The following is a 22,972-nucleotide window of genomic DNA, read 5'->3' as shown; positions in this document are numbered from 1 at the left end:
AATGGAAACAGCTGACACTTCATATGCACAGTGTGCCATATTCTGGGTCTTCACTCATTACTCATTACTGTTACATATGGAACAGCCAGGATAGGAAGAGAACAAAAATGAAAAAATTCTGGATCAACTCTCTAAGTACATGAAATCAAAGGATGTGCAGCCAAAAGGTCCCTAAGTCGCATAGAGGCCAACATTATAGAGACTCCTAAGAACTGGCATTGGGAAGTGTGACTTTGTGGGGGACATAGGCGACAGCCCTCTGTGAGCCTGGGAAAATTGGCTCCCCTAGTCTGGAGGGCTGGGGATGCTGGTAACTTGGTATAAGAAAGAAAACTGCTGAGGTAAAGATTGTAACTGGCTAACATGAAGCTTTAGCCACTAGAAAGCGGGTTTGATTTTATTTGTTAGCAGACCTGTCTCTTTTTTCTCTTGCTTAGTATCACTGAAATGTCTGCTAATAAACTTAGTCTTGTTTTATTATCAAACCATCTCAGTGCTAGGGATTAGAATGCAGTGAGTCTCTAGCTAACCTACGAGGCTGACGTGTGCCCTGTCTCTTTGGAGGCAGTGAACCTACTCATTTCTGTGAGCGTCCAGTGAGAGGGACTGACCCTGCAGGGAGACGTCTGTGGGGAGCTCAGGAGCTGGGATTGATTGCCTTGGTCTCAGCAAGGCAAGGCTTAAGCTGGCAGAGTGCTGCAGAGTTTGCTGGCCAGGCAACAGGCTGGCATGCCTGGGAGCTGACACAGCATATCCACAGCAAACTCTCCCTTGCTGAGGTAGAGGGGTAACACTGGGGTTCACAGTTCTGGGTGTCCTGAAGTTTGGACTGGTGACAATGGCTGAGCTGCGTGGCTTCATCAGAGAACAGAATCTCAGTTGCAGCCCTTCAACCACATTTGATTTCTGGAAAGCAAAGCAAATTCCACTCTCCCTATTCCTATTCTTTTCCCCATTCTGTGATATAATTTGCTGGTTGTTGACGGCAGCAGGGTGTTGCAATGTGACTTTCAATTCAACCACCCATGTGTAAGTCCTATGACCAGAAGCTCCAGAGGAAAAGAGCTCTCCACTCCCTGTTAGTGAAAAGGGAAAAGTGTACCATAGGGACACTCATTTGCATAGGCTAACTACTCACAGTTCACCTAGTGACACTTTGAGAGTCACCAAAATTACACATAAACCTGGATTTTGGGGTGTAGTGGGCTCCTGGAGAAGCTTAAAGGCAAAAAGAAGTTCTTACATTGTGTTAAAGAAGTTATATTCAAGTAACTAGGAGTCAGTTCAAGGATCCTAAGTGCAGAAAGGACAGTAGTGTTCAATAAGTATTTCTGTTCTATATCTGGATAGGAATAAACAGATGACGTAATGATGCTATCTGATAATGTATTGTACTAACATCTCAGAGAATGTTAAACAGAAGTTACTAAATTTAGACATTCAAAAATCAGCAAATCTAGATAACTTGTAACCAAGAGTTTTAAAAGAGCTGGCTGGGAAGGTTGTAAGACCATTAATGTAGATTTTCAGTAAGTCTTGAAACACAGGTGAAGTCCTAGAAGACTGAAAAAAAGCTAATGTCATGCCAGTAGTTTAAAAGGGTAAACACTTTGTCCCTAATAGTTTTAGGCCTCTCGCGCTGACATCGATCCCGGGCAAGATAATGAAGTGACTGGTACAAAACTCCATTTATAAAGAATTAAACGACTTTAATATAATTAATGGCATTCAATATGTATTCAAAGCTGGCTAATTGATAAGTCTCAAAATGTAATTGTAAATGGGAAATCATCATTGAGCTGGTAAAGATAAAAGATAAAATCATCACTGATGAAGTTTGCAGATGACACAAAGACTCGAGGAGTAGTAAATAATGAAGACAGGTCACTGATACAGAACAATATGGATCATTTGGTAAGATGGGCACAAGCAAAAATATGAATTTTAATATGGCTAAATGTAACTGCATACATTTAGGAACAAAGAATGTAGGCCATTCTTGCAGGATTGGAGGCTCTCTCCTGGGAAGTAATGACTCTGAAAAAGATTTGGGAGGTCATGGGGATAATCAGCTGCCAGTGAAACATTATGGCTAAAAGGGCTAATGTAATTCTTGAATACATAAATAGGGGAATCGTAAGCATCAGTAGAGAGGTCATTTTACATTTATATTGGCACTGGTGCAACTGCTGCTGGAATACTGTGCCCAGTTCTCGTGTCCACAGTTCAAGCTGGATGTTGATTTGGACAGGGTTCAGAGAAGAGCCACAAGAGTGATTACAGGATTAGAAAACCTGCCTTACAGTAATAGACTCAAGGAGCTCAAGCTATGTAGTTTAACAAAGGAAGGGATAAGGAATGACTTGATTACAGTCTACAAGTACCTAAATGGGAAACAAATATTTGAACATGGGCTCTTCAATCTAGAAAGGAGGGTTGAACACAACCCAATAGCCTGAAGTTGAAGCTAGATAGTTTCAGACTGGAAACAAGACATGCATTTTTAACAGTGAGGGGAGTTAAACATTGGAACAATTTACTCAGGAGCGTGATGGATTCTCTATCACTGACAATTTTTCAATCAAGGCCGGATGTTTTTCTACATGATCTGCTCTAGGAATTATGTGGGTGCAGCTCTCTGGCCTGTCTTATACACGAGGTCACACTAGATGATCACAGTGGTTCCTTCTGGCCTTGGAATCGATGAATTGTGGCACCTCACCCACAGGGCCTGGGTGATAACGCACAGTGAGGACTCTACAGCAAGGGAGAGCTGCACAGCTGAATGCCCTGCACCTAAAGCCAGCTGACTCATTAGCTGGGTCAAGTGGTGGCACCTACAGGCAGGGCCAGGCAAGGCAGATGCCTTGGGACTGGAGACAGACTCACAAAGAGACACTTAACTGCTGCTCCCTTCTGATCCCAGCTGTGAGTGGGGATTGGCAGGTGGGTGAGGTGGGGCAGCCAAGGGGCTAGCACCTCTGGGACAGTCACCAGCAGGTGGAATGGGAGTTACATTAACTGATGCCAATGTGACCAGAAGCATGTGTGCGCATGGTGTGTGGTATCTTACTCTTAATTTGCGTCTCTAGTCTGGTTTTCCCATGGCTGGGATTCTGTTCCCTTCCCCCTCATAAGGATCCCCTTGTCTGGGCACACCTTGAGGTGCTGGTGAGCAGAAAGTTCTGCCTCTTGGCACACCCAGGGAGGGGATGTTTCATTTCCCCAGGTCCTGGGTGCTCAAATCTGTTTAGTTATTTGTCAAGAGGGCCCCTAGACACATTGAACCCGGCCCTGAGCGCAGCACGTACCCACCTGGCCGAAGGGTTACACTTGTCTCACTTTCCTTGTGTGAAACAGGAATAGTGATACTGCCTGAGCTCTCCACTGACAGCACCACCAGCTGCCAGGCTGCAAGGGTCAGCACAAATGGGTTATGGGTAGAGACAGAGACAGAGACACAGGCTGAGTTGGAGAAGCCTCTCACTGCCCAGCCTCCTGGCCATTCAGTGTCATTACCACAGCCACTTAATGTCTGACAGCTAGCGATTTAACTCCTTTGGACTCAGCCCACTGCTGCCTCCGTGCAGCTGCTCCCTCACCATTCAAGATGAGCTCTCATTGCCTTGCTCTGATACCCAGCCTCAGCAAATTCCTCAGTTCCTGCCCCCATGCCCAGCTGTACCTGTCCATACAATCCTCAGTCACTCCCCGTTAGCTGAGCTGATGCTCTTACACAAGCTGACAAGGAAGCAGCCAAAGGTTAATGTTCTTGTGGTTTCCGTGCCAAAGCCCACAGTCCCTAAATAACACTGAATTATAATATATATTATTAGCGCCTCTCAGGCCCAGTGGCCTGGACACACTCCAGGACTGCCTGCCTGCAGCTAGCATTTTGGAGCTCCTGAGCAGGTGTCCTCTTTTTCCTGGGTGAGGTGTGCCATGTCTTCTTTCCTTCACCGCAGATGGAGGATCAGGGGCACTCTCCCCTTCCTCTGCCTCCCTCATGGGGGCTTCTGGGCCTCCATGAAAATTGCTGGACCAGCCCCCTAGTAACTCATGGGACACACTGATCATCCAGAGAGCTGCTAGGTAACCACACAACTGAAACTGCATCATTCCAGAGGCTCCTAGGCTACAGAGAGAATAACTTGATGTTCAAGAAAATGAAGTGACAACTCCAGGCTGAGGAGAAGCCACGTCACAGCTGCTTCTTGCTGACAGAGAACTGGTCAGGGAAGCAACCAAGTATCTCTGTCAAAAAGACCATGGGAGGAAAGAGCCATTATTTTGCTCTCCTGTCCCAACCTGCTCTTCCCTACTTAATGGTGGTGAAGTTGTAACTGCTATTATTTCTATCACCATTTTATTTTATTAGGTATGGGCTGCTTCTGCCTTCCTCTGCTCATTGCAGCCCCCAAGATATCCATTCAGCTGGGAGGAGAACAAGGGCTGGGGGACTGCCTCAGGACTCGTCTGTGTCTGTGAGAATGTGAGGGCTACCATGAGTTTGGTTGATGGGAGGCAGTCGTGTGTTTGTAATTGCTGCCCTTGCATGTTGTGTTTCTTAGCTGTTGCTGGAGGCTGGTGCTAAATAGCTTTGTGTCTGATTTGTTTGCTTGTGCCAGTTCTACTGCTCAAAGCATGTGGGGCCTGGCTCCCCTCTGTGTTTCTTCAGCTTTATGCAGCCGTGACTCCACTGAAACCACTGCAGTAACACAACGTCAAACTGAAGCAACACTTGCTGAACCAGGCCCCTTATGTCTTTTGGGGGAACATAGATTGGCAACTGTCCCAAGGGTTTTAGTCGTCTCATAGACTGGGGGGAAATTTCTTCTTTCTTGAGAATATCTTCTTTTTATTATAATTAATTTAGCTGGTATTGCCTCTTGCTCTGGTGTGATTTTTAATTAGATGTTTGCAGAACAGCTGTGAAGCCCCAGTGCAGAGAGGGGCTCAGGGAGCATCCAGACAAGCATCCAGAGACATTGCTTTTCAGACCTAACTGTGCAGCCCTCCCAAGAGAAGGCCGGATGTCATGCCTTCTTTAGTGTGGGCATATCCCAAAGACAGTCAAAGGGCAGAAGATTCCAACACTCTACCTGTTACTTCAACTAGCGAGGGGCTCCAGCATACATTTGTTTCAGATTATTATAACCCCAGAGGTAGCGTTGGAATTTAAAAGAGGTACTATAGCTCCTTCTCAGGATAAAATAGATTTTAAAAAGTCAATGCATTTGAAGGAGATATACAAATAATTTCTGGTAGCACAAATATTCCTCTATGTGAGTCTGCAAGCTCTAAACCTATCACAGTCACCTTGATTAAGAAAAACATCTAAATTTACAGGGTGATTGAAGTTCTAGAAAATGTGTCTAAAAATGGTATCCTGGGAGTATTAAGCCTAATTGCAGGGGTTTGGGGGGATTTATATGTAGGTGCCTTTTATTTTTGGTCTTCCTCCCCTTTGGATCACAAATTTAAAACTACTCTGAACGTTAGTAAAGCTTTTCAGAAGCCAGTAAAGAGTATGAATCCTCACTTCAACTCAGGTGTGACACTGGCCACACTCCAAATATGTTAAACATCTGATCCTGCCCTCATTGAGTTTAAAGGGAGTATCCCATTGACTTCAATGGGAGAAAGATCAATTATTTCTTTGGTTTCTTGAGTGGGAATGAGATTATGTTGCATATTAATTTGCTTTGCAATGAGCCTTGACTGTAATTTTCTCCCAGCAAAAAAGGATTCATATATTCCCATAAAATCACATATGTTCCATATATTCATAGACATTATCTACATTCCCAGATCTGGCCAGAGAAGAGTTGGTTTCCCTTTATGGATGAATTCTTTTCCATTGGTGATGATATTTCTAATTTTTAAAAACAAGGTTACACATTTGAACAAATCAGCCAAAAAATTGTTTTCGATGAAGCAAGTCTTTTTAGTGGGACAAATATAAAAAATGTAAAAGATTATTTGGGAAGTTTGGGGAACATATAGAAATAACTTTCAGTTACCTTATTTTTTCTTGAGTTCTAGAAAGTTCTTCTTGCTTTCTGTATCTGAGCCGTTCTTTGAAATGTCTGATGCATCTTAAAATAAAAAATCTATTTAACCTTTGATTGGCTACATTTTTGTATTTCCAGAGATCTAATCATCCCTTTCGGAATTCTTTATACTTTATCAACTTTCCATCTTCGTCTCTGATTTTGAGTGGTTGTTACTGGGAGATATACAAGCGCTATTGGACAAGACATATTGTTCAGAACATGCTCGTTCCCACTGGTGCTGCTGTAGACTCTCTGTGCACTGTTGTGATTGACTGCCAGGCCTCAGCTTCACTGACTTTGTGGCAGTACGCCGAAGTGAGCAGCTGGGCTTGTGGCCCACAGAATGCAGTGGAACAGGATGGAATGAATATTGTATCAGCACCAATGGAAAGCCAAAAAAAGCCACATAGTAAATAGGTTCTCTAAGACCTTTTGGCTTTTGTGGGAGAAGCTGCAGTGTGAGGCACACATACACATGTGTGCAGGCATACAGAACCAGTCTAGAACTAACTGTGTTAACAGGAAGCTTAAAGGACCACCCATACGGACATCCTGCCCCTCGTACGGAGGGGTTTGCGGTCTTCTCTTGCAGAGCTCACAGTCTGAAGGAGCTATGAGGCTCACAGCTTCTCTGAGACACCCAAGTACTGTCCATGGCCAAAAGCACTGTTCCCCCTGTGTGTCTAATAGGGTAGTTGTGGTGCAGTTTGTCAGGGCCAGCCATTATCAGCTGTTGTCTGAATTTCCTAGAAAGCCTGGCCAGGAAACAAAAATTCCATTTTCCAAAATATTCTGAGGTTTCTAAGTTTGTTTTCATTCCAGTGAGGAATTGAAGGAGAATTTTCAAAGTTTGAAAGAGAGATTCTTAGGCAAGATCTCTCTCCAGCCTGACATACCTTCCTGACAAAACTGTCATCCACCCAACATGTTTCTGTGAAACGTAATTTTTTTATAGGGAAAGATTTGGCAGGGATATTTGGACCATCTGTGTCTCCTCAATAGAGTTACTGCACAGTACTCTGGATGGGGCTACCCCAAAAGCCATTCTGAAAGCACAGCTGGAGTGGCGGCCAAGCATACGTGGCAGAATTAGCTGCAGGAGAGCCTATTACATCAGCTCTCTAATAACTGCACAGATTCCAGGTGCAATTCAGGGTGTTGACTTAGGCTTTGTCTAGACAAGAAAAGTTGCACTGGATTAACTAAATCAATTTTAAATTGATCTACTTAAACAATAGCAAACCCCTAATATAGATGCACTTAGACAAGTTTAACCCTGTGTTAAATTAGTTTAGCGTTGAACCCTTCATCCCCTTTCTGCCATGCCATTGCTGATGCCTGGAATCCACATCTGCTGCATCCAGCACCAACCTTCTCATCCCTCCTCAAAATATACTCCACCCAGCCAACTGACCAGCAATGGTCATTAAGATGTTGCAATTTATCAATAACAAAAATATTTGCTTTGCTGTGACACAGAAACACCTTGCAAAGGTTTCCTTGTTCTTTGCAAACAACTCTGATCTCAGATTTGACAAACTCACTGGACCAAACACATATCTTGCAGGATATTTATCCAGAAGGATAAGACATAAGGTATTTGCAGTAAGCTTGTAACGTATCAAGTCTCATAATCATTGTGGCAAGAATGTGTGAGTAATATTTAAGGAAAAATGTAACTATATTGAAAATATACTTTATGGTCTTGATGTAAAAATTAGTCACGAGGCAATAATATGTCTCTGTGATGACTCATTCATATAGGAGGAAGTTGCCTCCCCTACCTGATTAGCCATCGTGGTAAGGCATGACTCAGTTGTCCAGCCTTGCTCCATCCCAAGACTATCAATGCACCAGAGAACTGCAAACAATTGAAACCACTTGGAGGTACAAAAGAAAAATTGCATGTTCACCCTGCCTATGAATCCAGACAGAAGATTATTTCAATGTAACAGAGGAGAGAGAAAGATTATCTGCATCCTTTCACTGAGAAGACATCTTGGGGAGGGGGATGTTCTCATGGAAATTTGGATTCTGGTTCCTGTGAAGCTAGCTAGCTCTGCATCAGACTGAACTTTGGGGAGAAAATCTCCTTTATTAGATAGGAAAGGTAACTATTAAGTGTAGACTCAGGTTGGCATTTTGTTTTGTAGTGTAATCATTTGTTTCCACCACTCTCTCTCTTGTTTCTAGTTAACTCTCCATTCTATCTTAATGAAACCTACTTTTATTTTTATTACTAGGGCTCCCGAGTGCTATGTGATTTTCTAGGAAAAGCCATTTAAGGTAAACCAGTAAATTGGGGTACTCTTTGGGGGCAGAGGATCTGAGATTTCTGCAATGAGCCAGTGTCAGGTGCTGGAAATCACAAGGGAATGATTCAGAGACTCAGGATCTGAGATGCATCTATTGTTAAACTGCAAGGCAAAGGCAGGGTTGACACAGACCAGAGAAGAGAGCATGAGATGCTGAAAGGCTGGTGGTATCAGGCAGCTGACAGCCCGAGCGGGTTGTGAACTGCCCATGGGCACAGAGTAAGCTGCTCAGTATTGGGGCTGAAGGTTGGAGATAAATCCAGGGCGAGGCCAGGTCAAAATCACCAGGTCAAAGTCTGTTGCCAAATTGAGAGTATAAGGTGAGAATCCGGTTCGGGCCAGGCCAATGTCTTTCACCTGGGTATGGAGTGGGGGTAGAGGTGTAGATGTTCAATAGTTGTGGGCTTCAGTCTGAGAGAATGTGGTACTGAAGCCCGTGAAGACGAATAAGATGTCTTATCAAGAGTTGGCTGGTAATGTTGATGGAGGATAAGCAGCTGCAGGGGATGAAGTGGGCCATTTTCATCAGATAGTCAAGATCATCAGGACGACAGTGAGACCATCAAAGTCAGGGAGCCTCAGGATGAAGCCTAGCGAAATCAATGTCCAGGGCTTTGGGGGTGTTTCTAGGGGTACAAAAGTACCAAGGGGCTTGGCATGAGGTGTTTTGGGGAGGGAACAAAATTAACATGAATCCACATAGGCTTGAATTTCAGCCCTCATGAGGGGCCGATAGAAAAAAGGGGAGACTGTGCAGGAGGTCTTACAGTGACCAAAGTGTCCTGCCAGTGGTGCCTCATGACAAACATGTACTATCTCGAGACTGGGGCACCCCAGAGGGACATACATGTCTCTGTTGAAATATGTTACTCCATTGTGTTTGGAGAAGTACATCCAGGTCTCCAAGCACTCAGGAAGTGGTTCCCTGGCAAGTGGGTCCTCCTTTGAGGTGGACTGAATGAGGGAGATTATACCTTTGTAAATACCACATTGAGGAGATTACTGGCTTTGAGGAGTTATGGTGGCTCAGCAATTGGTTCCTCACCCTTCTGGTAGTGCTCTCCTTTTCATGATAAGGCATTGGCCTTCCTGTTTCAGGACCTAGGTTGGCAGGTGATGGTGAACTCAAACTGAGAGAAAAACAGGGCCCACTTTCACTGCCTTTGATTTAATGCACAAGCCTTGTGGAGATACTTGAGGTTCTTATGATCTGTGAAGACCTGTGCCAAGCTCCCTCAAGGTGGTGTCACTACTCCTCAAACATGGTTTTAATTGCAAGCAGCTCCTTATCTAGTGTTTTATAATTTCTTTCCACTGCAGTGAGCATGCGGGAGTAAAATGTGCTGGGGAGCAAGACTTGCTGGGGTCTGAGCTTCTGCAAGAGTATTACCAAAGACCATTTTGCACACATCAGCCTCTACCATGAATGGGTGGACTGGGTTGGGGGAACACCAGGTTAGGGGCCTTTTTGAAGGCAGACTTGAGCTGGATGAAGGCATACTGGGCTTCAGGTGACCGAGTAAACTGGATGGTCTTACACAGGAGTGAAGTCAGGGGAGCTATTTTTCCTGGGAAGTCAGCAGTAAACCACTGATAAACTGGCAACACCCAGGAAGCATTGTAATTCATGGTAGTTCTGGGGAGCTGCCAGTTTCAGATTGCTGCTATCTTTTGCCCCCTGGGGAGATAATGTAGCCCAAAAATTAAATGAAAGATTGGTCAAAGAAACATATTTCCACTTTGGCTCATCGCCCAGCCTTTCTAGAACGGATCGGACATGATGATGGTGTTGTTCTTTGTTCTCTGAGAACACAAGGATATCGTCAAGATACATGACAACATATTGATCCAATATGTTTCTGAACACTTTGGTCACGAAATGTTGGAAAGTTGTGGGGGCACTAGTTAAGCCAAATGGAATTATTAAATATTCACAGTGTCAACACTGGGAATGAAAGGTTGTTTTCCACTAATCTCCAGTTCTTATGAGCACCAAGTTGTAAGCTCCCTGAAGGTCTAGTTTTGTAAAGATGCTGGCCATTAGCACACCATCTATCAATTCTGGGCTAAGTTGAAGAGGATACCAGTTGCAGATTGTGATCGTATTTAGGACTTGATAGTCCACACAAATGACCCATCCTTCTTCCATACAAAAAGGATTAGGGCCCCTGCTAAGGAATTAGGTCAATGGATGAAGCACTTCTCGAGATTTTCTTGGATGTAGGTGAGCGGTGTGCCCAGCTCTGGTTTGGACATGTTATGGACATCATCCATACAGGTCCTTCACCAAAGGCTGCAAATCTTTGGGACAATCATAATTTCAGTGTGGAGGTAGAATGTTCTCATTTTTTTCCCCTCAAAAGTGTCGGCGTTTCTCGGGGAGATGGAATTTTGGGCTCAAAGGAATTGTTTTTTGATTGGTCCCTTCTTCCCTGGGTTTCCCCTCCGGTGTCCCTTTCTGGGAAACAGAGATTAGCTCACTTGAGGGTTGCAGCAGACTTCATTGCAATAATTGGAAGAAACATTAATCATAGAATCATAGAATATTAGAGTTGGAAGGGATCTCAGGAGGTCATCTAGTCCAACCCCCTGCTCAAAGCAGGACTAACTCCAGCTAAATCATCCCAGCCAGGGCTTTGTCAAGCTGCAGCTTAAAAACCTCTAAAGATGGAGATTCCAACACCTCCCTAGGTAACCCATTCCAGTGCTTCAACATCCTCCTAGTGAAAAATGTTTTCCTAATGTCCAACCTAGACCTCCCCAACTGCAACTTGAGACCGTTGCTCCTTGTTCTCTCATCTGCCACCACTGAGAACAACATAGCTCCATCCTCCCTGGAACCCCCATTCAGGTAGTTAAAGGCTGCTATCAAATCCCCCCTCATTCTTCTCTTCTGCAGACTAAACAAGCCTAGTTCCCTCAGCCTCTCCTCATAAGTCTTGTACTCTAGCCCCCTAATCATTTTTGTTGCTCTCCGCTGGACTCTCTCCAACTTGTCCACATCCTTTTTGTAGTGGGGGGCACAAAACTGGACACAATACTCCAAATGCGGCCTCACCAATGCCGAATAGAGGGGAATAATCACTTCCCGGGACCTGCTGGCAATGCTCCTACTAATGCAGCCCAATATGCTATTAGCCTTCTTGGCAACCAGGGCACACTGCTGACTCATATCCAGCTTCTTATCCACTGTAACCCCCAGGTCCTTTTCTGCAGAACTGCTGCCTAGCTCGTCGGTCCCCAGTCTGTAGCTGTGCATGGGATTTTTCTGTCCTAAGTGCAGGACTCTGCACTTGTCCTTGTTGAACCTCATCAGATTTCTTTTGGCCCAATCCTCCAGTTTGTTTAGGTCCTTCTGTATCCTATCCCTACCTTCCAGGGTATCTACCACTCCCCCCAGCTTAGTGTCATCTGCAAACTTGCTGAGGGTGCAATCTACCCCATCTTCCAGATCATTAATGAAGATGTTGAACAAAACCGGCATCAGGACCGACCCCTGGGGCACTCCCTTGTAACCGGCTGCCAGCTAGACATGGAGCCATTGATCACTACTCGTTGAGCCCTATGCTCTAGCCAGTTCTCTATCCATTTTATAGTCCATTCATCCAACCCATACTTCTTTAACTTGCTGATAAGAATACTGTGAGAGACCGTATCAAAAGCTTTGCTAAAGTCAAGATATATCACATCCACCGCCTTCCCTGCATCCACAGAGTCAGTCGCTTCTTCATAGAAAGCAATCAGGTTGGTCAGGCATTACTTTCCCTTGGTGAATCCGTGTTGACTGTTCCTGATCACCTTCCTCTCTTCCAAGTGCCTTAAGATGGATTCCTTAAGGACCTGCTCCATGATTTTTCCAGGGATTGAAGTGCGGCTGACCGGTCTGTAGTTCCCTGGATCCTCTTTCCTCCCTTTTTTGAAGATGGGCACTATATTTGCTTTTTTTCCAGTCCTCAGGGACCTCCCCCTGTTGCCACGAGCTTTCAAAGATAATAGCCAATGGCTCTGAAAACACCTCAGCCAACTCCCTCAGCACCCTCGGGTGCATTCCATCCGGCCCCATGGACTTGTGTATGTCCAATCTTTCTAAATAGTCTTGGACCTGTTCCTTCAGCACTGTGGGATGTTCACCTCCTTCCCATTCTGTGCCGCTCAGTGCAGCAGTCTGGGAGCTGACCTTGTCTGTGAAGACAGAGGCAAAAAAGGCATTGAGTACCTCAGCTTTCTCCACATCCTCTGTCACTAGGTTGCCTCCCTCATTCTCTAAGGGGCCCACATTTTCCTTAATCTTCCTCTTGTTGGCAACATACCTGTAGAAACCCTTCTTGTTCCCCTTCACATCCCTTGCTAGTTGCAACTCTAATTAATGTTTTTCCTCCTCCAGAAGATATGCAGGTAGTACTGTTCCAGCCACAGTATACCAAGTATTATTGGGAAGAAAGGGGAATTGTTGGGTTTGGACAGCCTTTGCACTTCTAAAATTATTGGTGGTGCTGGAGTCAATCATGGCTAACAGCAGGGGAGTTGACCTTGATCCCCTGAGGATATGTAATTGCAGTGATATCTCCTAAGTGTGGTAAGGTCCTGTTGGATTCTTTTCAAAGTCAGTGGAAGTAGCTTAGGACTTGGTGCTCAGATGACACTCAGGAAATCCCCTCTTACTGGGCCTAGGCTGGTCCATTTTCTGATTTCAGTTTGGTTGGAGAGGAGGTGAGGGAGTGTCCCAAAATTCCACAGTAGAAACAGGTTAAGTTGCCAGTGGTGTTTCTTTTCCTCTGGGATCAAAGATTTTCAACCCAGATCCACTTGCATCAATTCAGGGCTTGGTTCCACAGGCCTGGCATCACTAGGCCCCCCCCTTTCTCTCCTCCTTTTGCTCGCACAGCTGGGTGTCAATATGAAGGACAAGATCAATAAAGGCATAGAGTCAGATAGGTTTCTTTATATGAGCTAGCTTATCTTTTACCACTTCACTGAGATCCCACAGAAACTGGTGCATTTTTGCTGCTTTGTTCCACTTGACATCAGCCACAAGTAATCAGAAATGGGTGGAGTCAGCAATGGCCATCCCTTGCTCCAGCTTCCAAAGAGTGGCCTCTGTGGAGCAGGCAAGGTGCAGGTCACCAATGATGGCCGAGAATTATCCCAGGAATCCAGCTGGAGAGCACCAGGCTCTATTGTTCTAACGGAGGGGTGGTCCAATCCAGTGCTTCTCCCACAAGCAGGCTAATCATCAGCCCTACTTTTGTTTGGTCTGTGGGGTACATTTGGGGATGTAGCAGGAAAAGCAGCTGACACTAGTTTAGGAAATCCTAATATTTCTGGTGATGGTTCCTGTCAAATCATTCCAAAATACTGTGAGGTCCTGCTCAGGCGGGGGTGTTCTGCCTGAGCTCACAGGGCACCTGCTTCTCCTTTTGAATGCACACATTGCTCTCAGAGGGTCTGTATTTCTGACCTGAGTTGCATGGTGTGGGGCTGTGACTGACCCATCTGCTCATGCGGAGCCAGCACTTCAGCAGTGGCATTTGCTCACTGGGCCTGCAGTAGGAGGTTCTCTGTCTGCAAGTGGGCAGCTCATACCTGGGGATTTTGTGCCTGCTGGGAAAGTGAGTGAGAGATGCACCTGTCCCTTCCATCATCTGTTGAGGGATTGCTGGAAGGAGGAAGTCTGAGGTTGTCTGAGAAATCTGTCAGGGCTGGGTCATGGGTGGCCTAGGAGCACAGAGGGAGATGCTCAGTATCAGGGCTGAAGGTCAGATATCAATCCAGGGCCAGATCAAGTCAAAACCACAAAGTCAGAGTCATACCAAATTGAGAGTATGAGGTGAGAATTGGGATCAGGAGGGCCAGCGTCTTTCATTGGTGTCACCAATGGTCTTAAGCCACTGACAGTAAACCCGGATTAGGGCTGGGAGCCAGGCCTACACGGAGAACTAGGAATCAAGGATCAAGGCATGTCACAACGAGGAGTGGCTAACGGTATCTAAGGCAGAAGCACACCGGAGTTTTGCATTGCTCAGACAACTCCCCAAAATGACTTCCTAGTTTATATGGGGAGTACCAGCCAATCAGAGAACTGTAGAGGGCTATTACTCATGCCTCTTAGGGAGGGACTTCCTGCAGGGCTTTGCCTCTCAGTTCTTCTTGGTGGTAACCCTACCTGAGCCCTCTGTGGTGTTAAAGAAGCAGTACTTCCTGCAGTCCCTAGGTCTAGGCCTTGGGTTCTTACAAAGACACCCCGTTATCACAAGCAAAGACTGTTTCTGAAGGCAAGGGTAACAAGGTGACTCACAGTTCCTGGGTGCCCTGAGATTCATCACATACTTCCACAACACATGTGCATGGTGCTTCTGTGTTTGACTGTTCCCTGTGTCTGACTTCTTAGATCTTACACTGCTTAGATCATGGACTGTGCCTTACTGTATGTTCTATACGGAGCCAAAAATTCTTCAATGCTCGGCTAATAATAATACTAAATCCGTAAGGTGTGATGGGTGGAAATATTAAAATCACCAATGCTAAAGGTGCCTGGGGAATTCTAAAAGACATCATAATTAAGGCCTAACAGATTACAGATCCTCTAGGACAGAGGGATACAAGAAAATGGACAGTATGACTTCATAAGCGGGCTTGAAAATCTAAGATTTAAAATAGTTTTCCTGGAAATGAAACAACGGGAGGCAACTAAACCAGATCACACACAGAGTCAGCTAGGGCTTGGAGGAAAAATAATAGTCAAAAAAGCAATGTGAGCTAATGGTATAGTCAGGGGAGTTTAGCAGATTAAGAGGAGCTTCTATGAACATATCAGAGGGAAAAGAGAAAGTGGTAGTAAACAAGGAGTGCAGGGAGGAGAAAGTGAATCAATGACCACTAAAAATCATTGAGAAACTGAGGGGTTTATCTTTAATAGAAAAATAAAGAAAAGAAGTTTGGACACCCAAGGAGTATTGACGCCTTTGTAAAAATAGTTATTGATAACCTACAGGCAAATGAATATCTGGACAACTGAGTTTATACAAAACAATATGACTGAATAACATATCCTTAACTATGAAGAGAATTAGCAAGTGCACTACAGATGTTTCATAGAGCTGAAGGCTGGAAAGGACTCTCAGATGGTCTCACCTGACCTCCAGCACATCAAGGCCTTTACACTACACCCAGGTACCCCCATATTGAGCCCAGTGACTTTAGTTAGACCAGAGCTTTTCAGGCCTTGGAAGACAGAACTTTTGGGTGCCCCAGGCAGTGAACAGGAGGGACTGAGGGGTACTGATGCCCAAGGCCCCTGCACTGGCAGGGAACTGATTAGGTGAGGCGTGCCCACATGATCCCAGCCGGCAAAACTTGCCCCATGCTTCAGAGGAAGGCAACCCCCCTCCCCCACCCCCACAGTCCCTGCCAGTCTGAGCTGGTGGAAATTCCTTCCCAACCCCAAATCGGGCTACCAGTATTCCCCTGAGCATGTGAGCAGACCCACCAGCCAGGCAGCTAGAGAGGGGATTCTCTGCACCACCTCAGAGCACTGGTCCATCCCAATCGGTGTTCCATCTCTAGTTGTGATGCTCTGATACTTCAGAGGAAGGCAAAAATAAGCTACTGACACATCTAGCCAAGTGTGCATGAGGGAAGTAAAAAAAAACCTTCCTGACCCAGCAGGTGACTGCCTGAAGCCTTATGGCATGAGATTGATTATAGTCAGTCTTAGTGCAGAGGTGCACGTGTTATGAGCATGTTGCTGGCAGTACAGGCATTCCTGCCTTCCCTATGGCCCAGGAAGGAAGGGGTTGAACAGGGGCAAACACAAAGAGATTCCAAGCCCCACCCTGACTATCTAGCCCACCTCCCTGCATGCACAGGCCATAGAAACTCTCATGAAAATAGAATGAAAGCCTATGTGTCAGAAACATATCTAATGATCTAATCTCATTTGAAAGCCTCTGAGTGATAGTGAGCCCACCAAATCCCCAGGTCATCTGTTCCAACGCTTAATTACCCTCATGGCTTGGAAATTACATCATATTTCAAGGTTGAATTTGTCCAATGTCAGCTTCCAGCCATGGGATTTTGTTATGCCTTTGCCAGGAAGGTTGAAAAGCCCCTCACTGTCAGATCTCTTCCCAATGTGTCAGCACCTAGACACAGCAATAATGTCACCTCTCAACCTTCTCTTTGATAAGCTGAATAAAGTGAGCTCCTTATGCCTCCCATTGTATGGCTTATTTTCCAACCCTTGGATCATTTTTGTAGCCCTCCTTTGAACTCTCTCCAATATTTCAACCTCCTTCTTGAACTGCTGATGCTAGAACTCTAGTAGAGGTCTGACCAATGTTATGTACAGAGGCAAGATCACTTTCCCACTTCTACCTGCTATTCTCCTTTTCCTACATCCAAGGATCGCATGAGCTCTTTTTGCCACAGCATTAAACTGAAAGGCTATATTGAGGTGATTATCTACAGTGGCCACTAAATCCCTCTCTGAGTCACTCGTTTCCAAGACAAGTTCCAGAGGGGTAGCCGTGTTAGTCTGTATACAGCAAAAACAACGAGAGTTCTGTATCACTTTAATGACTAACAAATTTAATTTCAGCAGGCATAAGCTTTCGTGAGCTTCAGCTCACTTATCAGATGCAGTTGGTAGAAATGAAAGCTTATGCCTGCTGATATTAAATTTGTTAGTCTTTAAAGTGCTACAGAACTCTCGTTGTTTCCAAGACAGCCTCCCATACTGCAGGGGGTAACTTGCATTCTTGGTTCCCAGATGTATTACCTTGCATTTATTTGTGTTAAATATGTTTTGTTGGATTGTGAGCATTTAACCAAGTAATTCAGATCATTCAGTAATGGTAACCTGTTCTCCTTATTATGTACTACCCCCAGGAATACTAGAGTGACCAGATAGTAAGTGTGAAAAATTGGAATGGGGTGGAGGTAATAGGCACCTATATAAGAAAAAGCCCTGAATAGTGGGACTGTCCCTATAAAATCAGGACATCGGGTCACCCTAACAAATACTTGGGTCATCCACAAACTTCACCAGCAAAGATTTTATCTCACTGTATAGATTGTTAATAAAATTATTGAACAGCATTGGACCAAGAACCAATCCCTGGGGGACTCTGCTAAAAATAGCCCTGCTCATTGACAGATCTCCTCATTAACTATTATATTCTGAGATCTGTCAATGACCAAGTTTTTAATCCATACAGTATGTGCCCTGTTCATTTCATATAATAAAAGAATTTTAATCAGAATGTCATGTGGTATTAAGGCAAATGTCTTGTAGAAATCCAAGCATACTAGATCAACACAGTTACTTTTATCAACCAGACCTGTAGTCTTGTCAAAAAAGACAAATTTATTTCACAAGACCTACCTTTATGAAACCATGCTGACTGATATTAATTATATTTTTAGCCTCTAATTCTTTGTTGATAGAGTCCTGAATTAACCATTCAATATTTTATCTGGGCTGACCCTTTTAAAATATTGAAATAAATACTGACAGTTCCTTTTGAAAAGATACGGAGAATGGAGAGGAATGAAAAGATAGGGAAAAAAATAATGTAATAATCTTCACATAATGAAATAAAAGTGATCCTGGAAATTACCATCCAGCTAGTCTAACTTCAGTCATTAGTAGAATAACAGCATGAATACTAAGAAAGCATATCTCTAAACATGTAGAAGATAATGTAACCTCAAGGAATGAACTGCATTATTAAATAAGGATAAATCATAGCAGAGAAACTGGCTTTAAAAAAATAAAAGCATATAATCGGCTGTGATATGAGTAACTTTAGTCATGAATAATCGCAATGAATTCAGTGGGACTAATCGTGGAATGTTACTCATGTGCAAGTGTTAGCGAGCTTGGGGCATCTGTGGATAAAGGGAATGCCTTTCTGCAGAGATAATACACATATGTTCAGATCCTCGGTGGGTGTAAATCAGCATGTTAATTGAACTACATTGATCTACACAGCTGAGGATCTAGCCCGTCACAGTTTCATGAAAATGTAAAATTAATTCAGAACTTCAAAGGACTCAATGTGTTCAGTTTGCCTAAGTGATCCCTAAAACGGGATGGGGAAATTATAATGGTCTGCGTGTATCTGAATGCTGTGAACAGAGAAGGGGAGGAATTATGTAGCATGGTACATGGCAGTGTAATGTGTAGTGCTGTAGCAGGATGAAAGAAGAAAAAGGAAGTGTGTGTGAATTACAATGTCAGAAAAAAACATCCTGAAGTTGAGCTCGACAGGAAACTCGGGTAAGCCTCTGTCTAGGGAAGGACTGGAAGCCCCATCCCTAGAGACATTTCAAACTAGACTAGACAAATCATTAGGGAACACAGAATGGGCAGCAAGCTTACCATGGCCAGTCTGATGGATGTGATAACCCAGGCTCCTATGACTCAGAGATGTCTGGATTTTTATTCCCAGTGTTCCCATTGGCTTCAAGCCAGTCACATGACTCAGCTTCTCTCTAATGGAAAGTCTCAGGGGAGAAATTCTAGCACCAGTGTACACGAAGAGAACGTGGGGGCATGAATATGACTTCAAACTCAAGTAGAAAGAGCAATAAGAAGAAAGAAAGGGGAGAAGAGAGGACTGAAACAGAAGAAGAGGATAAAATGGATAAAGAGCCCAAAACAGTGAGAAATGTGGAGATGTAGTAGCATAGAGGGTATTGTCCAGGAAGCAACTAGCAGGTGAGATTTTGGCGCTAAGAATGAAGAAGGTCCAGATGCTCTCCTATGTGGGATACACTCAGCTGTAGTTATTGGAGAGCACACTGTGCCTCCATGATTGTCATGGTGCATCTGGGCAGTATAAGTTGAGACGTTTGGGGGCTGCTCAACTTCACACCAACTGGCTAAAATCTGTCGGAGACTGTCGGGGGAGTGAGGTTTCTCTGTCCCCATTTGTGGGTCTGATTGCTCAGGGAATGCAAGACAGTATGGCCTAACAGCCAGAGTCAGTATCACTGCCCGGGGGTTCCAAGGCAGTATGGCCCAACAGCTACAGTCAGTGAGCAGCCCTTCTGGGTCAGGGCCACATGGCCTAGTGGCCTGAGTCACCCAGGTGACCCAATTTCGGGGGACTATAGGGCCTGTTGGCCCGTTGGGGGAGTGGGGTGCCACCAAGGAGTATGTGACACCCAGGGTAGGGGGGCTCAGGCCTTCCCTGCTCTTCTGAGTCCCAGCCCAGGGCCCTAATGGTAGCTGGTGTACTTGCCACTGAGTCAGCGGGGATCCTCCCCCACAAAAGTTGACTTTTCCCACAAATCGGGGCTAGCCTCCTTCCCTGGGCTACTTCCTACCCCATCTTCTCCGATGGTGGTTCATCAGCTGGTCACGCCTCTGGGTCCTTCAAAGCATCCAGCCTGCGGGCAGGCGGTCACAGCTTCTGGGGCTCCTTCTGGGTCCACTGGGTCTCTAATCCTCCCGGTTCCCAGTTGTGCTGGTTCCGTGGCAGAAGCCTTCAACAGGGCTCCTTCCTCCTTGGTGGTCATCCCTCCCTTTTATACTGGGACATGAGTTGACACATGCCCAGTACAGTTAAGGAGTGGAACTTCCTCCACACATAATGCAGGGTCAACTCCCTTGTCCCTAGTGTGGGATAGACATATTCTGTCACAAAGACCATGACCTTTCTGATCAGCCAATGAGAAGAAAGATGGCCCAGTGATTAGGGCATGCATCTAGGATGTGGTAGGCCTGAAAGCTCCTATGTGAGAAAATGGAGGATAAAACCACCTTCTCTCATTTGCTAAATGTTCTAGGGAAAACTGAAATTTCCCAATGGGCAAATTACAAGAAGGGATTTTTCTCGCAAAATAGGAGTATTGTAGCCTGCTCACTCTAGAAAACCTTACCTCTATCGACATAGCAACAGGAGGAGTTCTGCTCCAGGACCTTTGACAAGGGCCAGGCTCCTGCCTCCTGTTCCAGCTATTGTGCACCACTCCGGTGTCACAGGATGACAGTATCGGACTCCAGCTTGCCAAGCAGGTGAGCTCTGCACTGGCATAAAGCAGCTTAGCAGTTCTCTGTTGGCTGCTCCCCTCCGACACACTCAACCGGACTAGAGGGCAGAAGGAAATAGAAGGGGCATGTGGGGTGGGCTGGACAATTCCCAACTGGCCTACAGTCCCAAAGCGACCAGGGCCAGTTGGTGTAAGTTAGATCTGCCCCTACACTGCACTAAATGACACCAATAGGCTAGGATGGGCATGGATGCACCAAGATAAGCAGGGATGCATAACATGCTCCTTGATGCCCTTCTCCCTTATCTCCTGCACTGAGCATATCTCAGTGCAGTGAGCAGCTGGGCATGGCTATCACCATTAGGCTCCTAAGGCCAAACTTAAGCATTCAAATAAGGACACACTTTTCAAAAATGCTAAGCACCCACTCACCCACTGCCACTGACTCCCAGGAGACTATGTCTGGAAACTGGGCCACACCGGAGCTTTATTTGGGCCACTTGGGAGCCTAACTTTAGCAGCCACTCTTGAAAACATTTGTAAGAAAAGCTCTTCTGTTAAAGACCCAACCCCTCACCCTTTTATTCTGCGGCCAGAGAGCACCCCATCCAGGGGATGAGATCTCAGGCATGATAGCCGAGCCACTCCTGGTATTTCTAAGGCAGACACAAGCAGGACAAAGAACTGGTTTTGGTGGGAAAACCCTTTGAGGCTTTCTTTATCTAACAGCAATAACAAAGAAAGACACAAATCCGGTATTTTTAACTCTCTTCAGGTAACCATTAAGCTGCAGGGCAGTGTGGCAATTTCAATTTCTGATGCAGACAGTGGAGAGGAATGATTTCTGATGCCAGCAGAGTGTGAAGTAGCAATGCTGTGAAAGGCAGCCCTAGCATTAGAGAAGGGAAATCTTTTGGAGCAGTAAAGGCCTGTGCTTTGGAAACTGAAGGGCCAGCATTTGAGTCCTGGCTCCACAGGACCATGTCTGGGTCACACACCTAGAAAACACTGTGCGAGGCTCCCCCTTGCCAGCGTGAGAGGCCATGCTGAGGGACCACTCACTATAGATTGTGCAGCTGTTTTAAATATGAACATATGTGCTCTGCTGCACTCCTCAGGTTCAGCCCATTTCCATAGGGGCCAGATGCACCCATGGGCAGAGCGGGGTTAGGCAGAGTTGTGGGGTAGCATTTATTTCAAACAAATATTTTTCTTACCCTCATGGTTGCAAAGAAAAGTTTGAAAATGTGACTCAAGTGTAACTGGTGCAGTGACGTCTGCTTGAGTCTGCAGAGAGCCTGAGAAAGCAGCAGCACACATGCTAGAGCCAGGAAGGGAGCCAGCTTACACCCACCACAAATCAGAACAGGCCCCCACCGCTCTAGAGGGGCATGGGCTAGTGTGTGTGTGTGTTGCGGAGGGAGGGATTTGAATATCCTGCATCACTCTGTGGAATTCTCTCTCTCTTGGTGGTGATTAGTTACCCCCTGGTCACCACTCTATCCCTCTGGCCTTTTGGTTCCATGGGTCTGATTGGGGGGAAAATGATGGTACCAGAATGAGACACCACTCACAGCAGATTCTGCAGATCTTCACTATATGATCATCCTTCTCTGCCCTGACATACTTTGATCAGCAATGAAACTGCTAGCAATGTTGACATTTAAACCGTCATCACTGAGATGATGTATCCCTCCCATCTATGAGCTATTGCTTCAGGCTCCCTGCAGACTCAGGCATATATCACTGTATCAGTTACAGAAAGGACACGTTTTCTAGGATTTCTTTAAAAGCCTGAGGATAGATATTGACTTTTTGAAAGATGAAGGCTGAGATTCAGGAGAACAAGATGCCAGTCTAAAAAAGCATGTTGGGTCATTGATCCAGTGAGTTCCAGCTCTATTTGAGCTCTAGGTTTACTTAGGAATTGAGTCCACCACAGCATCTGCTTGCACTGAGATATCCATGAGTGGAGTAGGACAGGGCAGCTCTGTGAGGTGTTGGCAAATCAAGGGGTTTTCATTTAATGACTGCCTGAGTTCTGCACAGACCTTTCCCTCTCCAGAGACCCTGAGCACCCTCTCTCTGCCAATGGAGAAACGGGAGGGTTAGCAGGCTGACTTTGCCCAGCCCACTTGATTGCTGTATTGATTATCTATGCTGCTACGCTGCCACAGTGGAGAGGCAAAGCAACAACAATTAATTTCCATATAAAATGGAAGGGAAAATACAGGAAAGGAGCAGGGTAGTGGGAGGGGTGAGAGAAGTGAGATTGTCAGCATGGCTGTCTGGGAACAGTGAGCCCTGGGTGTGCCTGACTTGGTCTTTCCCTTCCCTCTGCTCCTGCAGATCTTTCTCTCTCTCCTTTGCCTCTAAAACCGGGTCTGCACCAATATTTTCTGGAAATCTCTCACTGCAGCACCAGTGCGGGAGCAGCTCCCCCGTGGCAGCAGTAGTGGAATGCCGGTGTGGGATCGCAGAGGCACTTCTTGCACTGTGTTGCGTTGACCTCCAAGCAGAGGGCAGTGCTAATGGTGTGTGCTCCCTAGCCACCTGGTTCCCATGGCGCTGGCTGAGAGGGGGCTCTGAAAGTGCCTTAAGGAT

Source organism: Emydura macquarii, unplaced genomic scaffold (assembly GCF_026122565.2).
Source record: "Emydura macquarii macquarii isolate MOO-44397 ecotype Brisbane River unplaced genomic scaffold, CSIRO-AGI_Emac_v2 contig_2768, whole genome shotgun sequence".
Classification (NCBI taxonomy): Eukaryota; Metazoa; Chordata; order Testudines; family Chelidae; genus Emydura; species Emydura macquarii.
Note: the sequence above shows the minus strand (reverse complement) of the source record.